The sequence below is a fragment of the Octopus bimaculoides genome, chromosome 4, assembly GCF_046866305.1.
Source record: "Octopus bimaculoides isolate indiv1 chromosome 4, ASM4686630v1, whole genome shotgun sequence".
Taxonomy (NCBI): domain Eukaryota; kingdom Metazoa; phylum Mollusca; class Cephalopoda; order Octopoda; family Octopodidae; genus Octopus; species Octopus bimaculoides.
The window spans coordinates 142,852,183-142,862,612 of record NC_142931.1 but is presented as its reverse complement, the minus strand read 5'-3'; the positions used below and the strand labels follow the sequence as shown (position 1 = coordinate 142,862,612).

General features: G+C 43.9%; 1 protein-coding gene across 3 annotated transcripts in view; it reads left to right on the top strand.

The window, feature by feature from the left end:
- LOC106882280 (organic cation transporter protein) overlaps positions 1-10,430 on the top strand; it is a 132,469-nt gene that overhangs the window by 862 nt on the left and 121,177 nt on the right. The window lies entirely within an intron of this gene.

The following is a 10,430-nucleotide window of genomic DNA, read 5'->3' as shown; positions in this document are numbered from 1 at the left end:
TTCCAGCTAAGAAATGGCACTCTGTCATTTACGACGACGAGGAATCCAGTTGAATCCAATCAACGGAACAGCCTGCTCGTGAAGTTGACGTGAAAGTGGCTGAGTGCTCCACTGACACTTAATGTAGCTCTCAGGGAGATTCAGCGTGACACAGAATGTAACAAGTCTGTCCCTTTGAAATATAGGAACAACTCATTTTTGCCAACTGAGTGGACTCGAGCAACGTGAAATAAAGAGTCTTGCTCAAGGACAGAGCGCGCTGCCAGGATTTGAACTCACGACTTTACGATCGTGCCCCGAATACCCTAGTCTCTAAGTCACGCGCCTTCACTTGAACTCCATAGATTTAGAGATATTACTTTTTGCAGACTGTTTTAAACAGTCATGAAAAAAGTAATATCGCTAAAATCCATCATCGACATACCTTACCCTTTGCCGTCTCAACTTCTGGATGAAGTGATGTTGGCGTGTGTTGTCATCCCTTTGCAGTAAACAAAGACCAATGGGATTGGTGTAGCCCTTGCTTCCGGAATTGACCCTAAGCTTTATATACCACCAGATTGATGTTTATATTTGTTTATTTTAATTCTGTGCTGTGTGTTGAGTATTACATCATAACACGTCTATTTTAAGGGAAAGTCTGTCAAATATGGATGTGTTGTCCACTAATGTTTGCCTCTCCAGTTTTGGTTTTGTGTTGTGATTCTTGTTGTGAGAGAATGGTACACGGGAGAGAGAGAGAGAAAGAGAGAGAGAGAGAGAGAGAGAGAGAGAGAGAGAGAGAGAGAGAGAGAGAGAGTTGTAGACGTATCCTCAATGTAGCACTTAAGTATTGATCTTTTCAAGCTTTCATGATTGCAATCGAATTAATAAAACTCATTGATAATCGTAACTTGTTCATGGGTCAGCTTTATCAGGTGATTACGTCCAGGATTCAGTTGTTGAAGAATGCCCAATCGCTTCCATTAAGACATTACAAATAGGTAGCAATTTAGTTGATCGTAAAAACTGGAGGAGGAACGGATCAAAACATACGCCACTGCTCTTTAGATTTTGAATGACACGTCGAAATCGTTGACTATATTCATCTATCAATATATTAATTCATCAGGCGGCGAGCTGGCAGAAACGTTAGAACGCCGGGCGAAATGCTTAGAGGTATTTCGCCTGCCGCTACGTTCCGAGTTCAAATTCCGCCGAGGTCGACTTTGCCTTTCATCCTTTCGTGGTCGATAAATTGACTACCAGTTACGCACTGGGGTCGGTGATAAAATATTATATAATAGTTAACCAATTGAAAAACAATGAAATGATTTCGAACCAGTGTGCGTGTTCATTATTGGCAAAATGGCCCACCATACAACAGAATACGTTTCATGACACGAGTTCACATAAAAAATCTTGCGAACCAAATACAAAAACGGAATATTCTAAGTTCTAGCAAGAGAGAAAGGTGCCGTATTCTGCTGTCTGAAGATCCGAATAACTATCTGACAGCTTCGCTTCATAAAAAAATGTACCAATTCCAGGCAGTATACCAATTCCATCAATTCGGTGATAAGAAAACTCAAATATACGAAATACCAAGCTGGAAAATTAAAACAATATTGTTCTCTCTCACACACGTATAGAATCCACCGTCACAGAAACGCGCGCGCCCACACACATACACACTAGCGCTCTAAAATGCATGAACGCACACTCTCATGCATAAATATACATACACACACACGCGCATGTACCTTCTCTTTCTCTCTCTGATTCCATCTCTCACATGCGTTCTCACTCACATCCATAAACTGGCACTCCATCGGTTCTGACGACGAAGGGTTCCAGTTGATCCAATCAACGGAATAACCTGCTCATGAAAGTGGCTGAGCACTCCACAGACATGCGTAATTTTAACATAGTTCTCGGAGAGATTCAGTGTAACACAGAATGGGACAAGTCTGGCCTATTGAGTTACAAGTACAACTGACTTTTTGCCAGCTGAGTGGACCGTAACTACGTGAAGTAAAATGTTTTGCTCAAGGACAGAGCGCGCCGCCAGGAATCGAACTCAGAACCATACGATCTTGAGCTGAATACTCTTACCACTAGACCACACGCCTTCACCACATCCATATCAATATGAATATTGAAGTATTTCGTCTGTCTTTTCGTTCTGAGTTCAAATTCCGCCGAGATCGACTTTGCCTTTCATGCTTTGGGAGTTGATAAATTAAGTACCAGTTACGTACTGGGGTCGATCTAATCGACTGCCCCCGCCCCTCTCCAAAAATTTCAAGCCTTGGGCCTAGAGTAGAAAAGAATATGAGTATAAAGTTGTAAACAAGGGGACGAGAGACAAACCTGGAGTTAACCAGGGGTAGAAAGGACGATATTGATGATCTCGCGAATAGCGATGAAAGGATTATCTCAAATCTATCTAACTGATCTATCGAACCTTCGATTACATATTACTGGTATAATCATCCACCCTTCAGAGATACAACATAATACGTTTCAACACATAAATTCACAACTATGAAATATATGTGTGTAAAAATAAGCACACATGAATATATATATATATATAGCTAAATCCACAACCTTTTTTGATTCTCTGTCTGTTTATTTCATCGTGTTCCTTTCTGTTGAAGAGCGTAGGCTCGAAACGTAAACGACTTTCTCATTTTCCCGAGGTTCAAATTAATACACCTGCTTGTTTATACACCTGTCTTCGTTTTTGTTTTTCTGTAAATTTCAACTATATATATATATATATATATATATATATATATATATATATATATATATATATATATATATATATATATATAGGAGAGTATTGTAGTCCGCTTAAAACATTGCGTATTGTTTGTAAAGAATAAAAAGTTTTGAATGGTACAACAATGCACTATAATACAAAAAATGGACTATATGCCTGTTGTAATTCATATTTATTCTATCCGTCTCTTTTGCCGAACCGCAAATCACACCAACACCGGTTGTGAAGCGGTTGATGGTGGGACAAACACATAAATACACACACACACACACACACACACAGACACACAGACACACACACACACACACACACACACGCACGCACGCACACGCACACACACACACACACACACACACACACACACACACACACACATATATATATATATATATATATATATATATATACGACGGGTGTCTTTCAGTTTCCATCTACTATATCCACCGATGACCGGCTGGCGGAGAATCTGCCTGGGGCTAAACTTGTGGTAACCATTCAACAGCCTCTTTGATGTGGGGACCGTCTTTACTGTTCAGTATAGTTACTACTCTGATGTCTTCTTGACATTTTACAACTACCTATTTTGCTTGTTGCAAACCAGTGACCAATGGTCACTTTGTTTCCAGTATACTGTTAGCGGTAGCGGACTCTGGCTATCGCTCTGGCTATCGCTCTGGCTATCGCTCTGGCTATCGCTCTGGCATGCAGGTGCTCGCGACTGAGGATGAGCCAAAAAGCTCGAAACTGAGTTAGTCTCGTGATCTAGTTACCTGCAAGAGGGTGGTAGGCGTTCGCTCCCCAGCTAACAATATTTTGCATATAAAGCGTGCAGAGTGTCGCACCGATAACCAACTGGCGGAGAATCTGCCTGGGGTTAAACTTGTAGTAACATTCAACAGCCACTTTGATGTGGCGACTGACTTTGCTGTTATATATATATATATATATATATATATATATATATATATATATATATATATATATATATATATATATGTTGTTGTTGACACTCCGTCGCTTACGACGTCGAGGGTTCCAGTTGATCCGATCAACCGAACAGCCTGCTCGTGAAATTAACGTGCAAGTGGCTGAGCACTCCACAGACACGTGTACCCTTAACGTAGTTCTCGGGGATATTCAGCGTGACACAGTGTGACAAGACTGACCCTTTGAATTACAGGCACAACAGAAACAGGAAGTAAGAATGAGAGAAAGTTGTGGTGGAAGAGTACAGCAGGGTTCGCCACCATTCCCTGCCGGAGCCTCGTGGAGCTTTAAGTGTTTTCGCTCAATAAACACTCACAACGCCCAGTCTGGGAATCGAAACCGCGATCGTATGACTGCGAGTCCGCTGCCCCAACCACTGAGCCATTGCACCTCCACATACATATATATATATATATATATATATATATATATATATATACATATATACATACAACAATACACACACGCACACACACACACACACACACACACACACACACACACACACACACACACACTCGTATGTGTATATATATAAATGCATACATGCATGTATGTATTTATATATACACATACGAGTGTGTTGTTGTTGTTGTTGTTGTTGCTCTGGTTAACATATTGATCAATTTAAAAATAAATTGACGCCCCATCTTGAACGAACAATTGGAGTACCAATTCACCGAACAGAAGCAGGACATGGCCTCTTGATTCATTGAGGGAAATATTTACAATTGCTACAATAGAGTTGATAAATGTCGCCTTAGTGATCCATGTTTTTGAAACAATATATCATATTGTATGAAGATGTCTAGCTCTCAGCAAATATACGTGGAGACACAACAGCATTCCTATGCTGCTCTTTATAGGCCGAGCCACCCAATTTGAAAGAGATATTTGTGTAGAATTCATTTAAAATTCCACCTGTCTTAGAAAATGACAATGTAGAGACCCTATGAAACGTCAGCATACAGACATGCGTTCATCTCATAAACCTGGCATTCACCGTGCAAAAATGACAATTACGTATTAATAATTAACATGGTAATAACCGAACGGCTATGATATACAGAAACGTGCTGAAAAAAAAAAAGAAAGAAAAGCTACAAAGGAATTAAGGAGATTTAGTTCTTAAAGGAAAGACAATACGCAAGTTAAGAAATGTGACTATTTCCTGATTTGGCGTGATTGGAATGTTATACAACCATTTCTGGAGGAACAACTGCAAGGATTGATATCAGTACCTTCCAGAAAATATTAATATTAAATTTGTGAATGCTGTTCAGATATTTATTTCAAAGCATCTGATAAACACGAATATTTGTATTCTCATTTCTAGATGTTCCTATAAATGTGTGCGTATATATATGTATATATATATATATATATATATATATATATATATATATATATATATATATATATATATATATATATATATATATATATATATATACATATATATATACATATATATATATATTTATTTATTTATTTATCCAGTGAGAGTGAGAGAAAAATGAATAGATCGATATATTTTTCTTTATTGCCCACAGGGGCAAAACATAGAGGGGACAAATAAGGACAGACAAATGGTTTAAGTCGATTACGTCGACCCTAGTACGTAACTGGTACTTATTTAATCGACCCTGAAAGGATGAAAGGCAAAGTCGACCTCGGTGGAGTTTAAACTCAGAACGTAGCAGCAGACGAAATAGATAGATAGATAGATAGGTTTCTTTATTAGCCACACAGGGCTCAACACAGAGGGGACAAAATACAAATGTAGAGTTTTTCTTTTCGAGGGGGTCGAAAACAAAGCAGAAAAAAAACAAAAGTGGGGACAACGATGAAAAAAACACATCGCAAAACGTTTGGGGTATTTACAAAAAATACGAAATAATACAAAAAATTCCCAATAAATGGGGAGTTTATCCGTGGAAAGAAAAACCTACGAAAAGACCACGGTAACCTCGGTCTTTAGCGTCACACTTTGTTAAATAAAATTTCTTTTATTTAAGCAAGAAACGTGAGTAACTCTCTGTTTACAAAATTTTAAAACGTTTTATAGAATCATGGTCAAGGTGGCTTCGTCATTTATACGTGCCATTCTTGCTACATGTATCCATCTTTTTGCGAAACATTTGCTAGACAACACTTGCCTCTCTACTCTCACCTTCCTTTTCAAGTGATACTTGAAAAAGTTGATGAGAGATTGACCAGAGAGGAAAGTATTTGTCTCTAATCCTTTCAGACGCGTCCACCAGATGCATTCTTTGGCCATAGCCACAAGTACGATAAATACAGCTCTTCCTTCCCGTTTAAAGGAAGGAGGCGTGACGATATTGACGATAGACTCGGTTGATAAACCGACTCGTCCCACACGCGACAGCAGTCGTTCGACATAAGCCCACAGCTCCGAAATGGTTGGACACTGCACGAGTGCGTGCAGAACGGTTTCATCGCTCTGACCGCATCTCGGGCAGGTCGGCCCCGCATTTCGCGAGCCGTGTCTATAGAGCTTATCCCGAACGGGTAGCGCCTCTCGGTAACACTGCCAGGCCAGGGATCTCTGGAAGTTGTCCATAGGTCCCGGCCCGAAAGTCGTCCTGAACAGGCGGGTCAGGTATTCCTCGTCGACGCCCAGGTTCGCCCCGAGATCGTCGTCGTACCTGCCCTCCACTAATCCCCTATAGAATGACTTCGTTGTGATGCAGCCGCTCAAGGTCGACCCGGGACGGCAAAGTTGTTGCAGAGCAACGCGACACTCACGGTGCCATTCGCCATTCCTCGGCCTCTTTTTGATCCACGACTGCAGCTCGGTCATGGAGACGAGCTGCGGGAAAGCGCGTCGCACAAACGGCGACCACACCTGCTCACCGTCGTCTACGTAGAGCCGGAGATGTCGCAGTCTCAGCGCATGTCTGCGCATCATCAACCACGGCATGCCCAGCCCTCCTTTCAGCGGGTGTTGGCAACAAACGGATCGCCTCACCATCGGAACGCTTCCTTTCCACAAAAAGCGGAAGAGGATGCGCTCCATTTCGGTGATGGCGCGATCGGGACAAGGCACGACGGTCAGGCGGTATTCGATGACGGACGCGATGTACGCGTTCGCCACCTCCGCCCGACCTTTTAGGGACAGCTTCCTCTCGGACCATTGCCGGCAGAGAGTGGCCACCCTACTCATTATCTCGTCCCAGTTCTTCTCCGTTTGCAGGTCCGGACCGAACCAGACTCCGAGCAACTTGACCGGACCGTCCGTCCAGCGTCCCACTACTGAGGCGCTGCCGGACGGTATGGGCTTGCTTCTCCAGGTGCCGAGCAGCAAACCCACCGACTTATCCGGGTTGATTTTCGCTCCCGTCACCGCTTCGTAGTCTTTCAGCGTCTCGCCGACAAGCTCAATGTGCTCGTGGCTAGACGCTATGACGGTGACGTCGTCCGTGTATGCCGACACGCTCGTCCCGCACCCCAGTTCTCGCGGGATGCCCCTCAGCGTCGCCAGCTTCCGCAGTAGTGGCTCGAGAGTCAATACGTACAGGAGCGGCGACAGGGGGCATCCCTGACGAACCGAACGTGCAATGTCGAAGGGTCCCGATAGACGTCCATTGACACGAACAACCGAACGGATGCCTGTGTACAAGGCAGCCATCCAGCCGCGGAAAACGGGACCGAAGCCGGCCGCTTCGAGGACGGCCTCCAAGTATCGATAGTCTACCCTATCGAAAGCTTTGGATTGATCCAAATTGATCAGGGCCCCACCCATGCCAGGTTCCTTAACTTCCCTCTCTATGATGTAGCGCATCAGATGGAGGTTGTCATGGATGCTCCGGCCCGGCACGGCGCACGTCTGCTCCGTGCCGACCAGTTTCTCGATGACAAGCGCCAACCGCTTGGCTAACACCTTGGCCAAAATTTTCATGTCTGCATTGAGCAGAGTGATGGGCCTAAAGTTATCTATGGCGTCCCCCTTGTTTGGATCTTTCTTCAGCAGCGTTACCGCTCCTCGGCTCACAAAACCGGGAATGCTCCCGTTCTGCTGCCAGTTGCAGTACACGACCGCCAAGACTTCTCCAAACAAGTCTGGCATACAGTTGTAAAGCTCGTAGGGCAGACCATCCAAACCCGGAGATTTGTCCGTCGAGCAACCCGCCATCGCGTCCCTCACCTCCTCCGCCGTGATGACCCCTTCGCAGCACTCCGCCTCTCTTGCCGAGAGTCGTGGCAAGCTGTGCAGGTAGGCACTAAAGTCCACCCTGCCTTCTCGCTCGCCACTCCTCCCGAACAGTCGGGCAAAATGCCGCTGAAACGCCTCGCACATCTTGCTCGGCTCGAGCAATTCGCGCCCCTGTTCGTCTACCAGAGACCGGATGGTGGCTCTGTTACCCCGCTGCGCCTCCGCCACCCGGGCCTCTCGTGCGGCTCCAACACCTTCATTCCTCAGAGCACGCATCCTTGCCCTGACAGCACACCCTTCGTGTTTAGCATTGAAGTGTTGGTCGAGGGCCAACCTCGCCGCTAAAACGTCGGATGCGATGCCACTTCGCAATGCCTCTTCTAACTTTATCACTAGCTCCCCCTCCTCTCTGTTCCTCTCTACAGCTAGTGCCCTGCTATACCTTATTGCTTCCGCCCTCACTGCTCTCTTGAGGGCAAACCACCATTTGTTGTTGACGATGGCTCCCGTCAAAGCCCTCTTTACTAACGTGCTAATCCGGTCTCTGAAAACCTGTCTCGACGGGAAAGACGCGTTTAGTTTCCAGTAACCGGGACCCTGCCTATGTGCCTTATCTAAGTCTAGCGTACACGTCACAAGTTTGTGATCCGTGTAGCTGACTATGTGGAACTGTGGACATCCTAAACTATCTCTATCTCTTGTCCTACACACTATCCTATCTAGATACGATCTCGACGACCCAATGCGGTTGCTCCAAGTCCACGTTGGCACATTTGGGTGGTCGAGTCGGTACCTGTCAGACAACTGGAAGCGTCTGAGCAGGTCTATGAGGCCTTTGCATCCTCTTCTAGTTTTGTCACTCCCCACGTAGTCTAGATGCGTGTCCAAGGTAGCATTCCAATCCCCCACTAAAAGTAAGGGACGAGACGTTCCCAGGAATACTTCTAGACGTCGAAAGAAGTCTGACCGACCTGTTAAAGGAGGCACATAAACTGCCAGCAACTGAAAAGCGCCTCCATCGCTGCCGTCCACATCTAGGACAACCATTCTACCCTCCGGGTCCGTAAATATCGTCTTTACTTGGAGATCCAGACTCTTGCGAAAAAGAACCGCCGTGCCACTACCGCCCATCCTCGGCAGACAGGGAGAAAAATAAATGTTAAACTGTCCGCCAAACATGGACTTTAGGGCCCGCAGTTCATGGAGTCTGGTCTCACTAATGGCTATGATATCCAAATTGTGTGACTTGATGTCATTTAAGAGGTACCCTTGTTTCCAAGGGGACCCTAAGCCACGCACATTCACACAACCAATCTTCACCATGATTCTATTTATACGTGTGCTTTAAAGCACAAAACAAAAGAACAGAAAGTTACTTACCGTTAGAAAGTTTTGTTTCCTCCTTGGATTTTTCACCAAGGAGGCTATTGTACAATTTCTTGCACAAATATTTCTGGAATCCCCCTACCGAGTTGGGGTAGAGGGATTTTATTGTGTTGTGTAATGCTGGTGTTACATGAATAATTTTAATGTGTTTTGGCGGTGTTGTACGTGGGTGGTAGTTGGTTTTGATATCGTTATTTGTGATGTTTGTTTTAGAGTTGATGTAATTCATCAACTCTGTGTTTGTACTGTCTATTGCTGTTAGCATTGTTTTTTTTATATTACTATTGGTGTTAGTAGTATTTTCGAGAGATGTGAATCTCCTTGCTTTGTTTGTGTTTGCATTTTGTTTTGTTTTCTTCTTACTGCGCTTCCTCTTTCCTTTCGTAGCTATTTTCCACTCCTCCCCACTCTCTTCATTGGATGATGGGAGATCTGAGGAATCAGAAAGAGGTAACGGCAAATTTTGTGCGTCTGTGTGTGTTTCTGTGAATGTTTGTGTTGCTGTTTTTATTGATGTTGGCTGCTTGTTATTTATGTGTGGTGTATGTGATATGGGGGAGGGAGAGGCAGTCTTGGAATTTTCTTTTTTTTCTTCTGTTTTTGCAGTTTCTGTTGTCTTTTCTGTTGTGGTTATTGCTGATATTTCTGTTGTTGTTTTTTGTGTTGCTGGTGGTGTTGGTAGTAAGGTTTTTCTGTTGGGGGTATTTGGTAGTTGCTTCTGTTGTTGTTGTTGTTGTTGTTGTTGTTTTTCTTTGTATTGTTGCCGTTGTTGTTGCCTTTTCTTCTGGGCTACTGGGCATGTTTTTTGAAGGTGAGTTTTGCTACTACAAACGTAGCAAACTGGCCTTCTGCCTTCGACGAAAACATGAAAAATTGAATCCTCAGTTAATTGGATTCTATGTGGAATTTTTTCCCAGTTTGCTGGATCAATTTGTACCAGGAGTTGAAATTCCTGGCCAATCCAGTTTTGATTGCAAACGGCAGATGCTTCTAGTATGTTTATCTCCTCCTCTATGTCTAGACATATGGCAGATACTAGCCATTCTTCCTCAATTTCAGGAGGCACATTCGAAATTTTTATTTTCGTAACCCTACGACCAAGGTACGTAG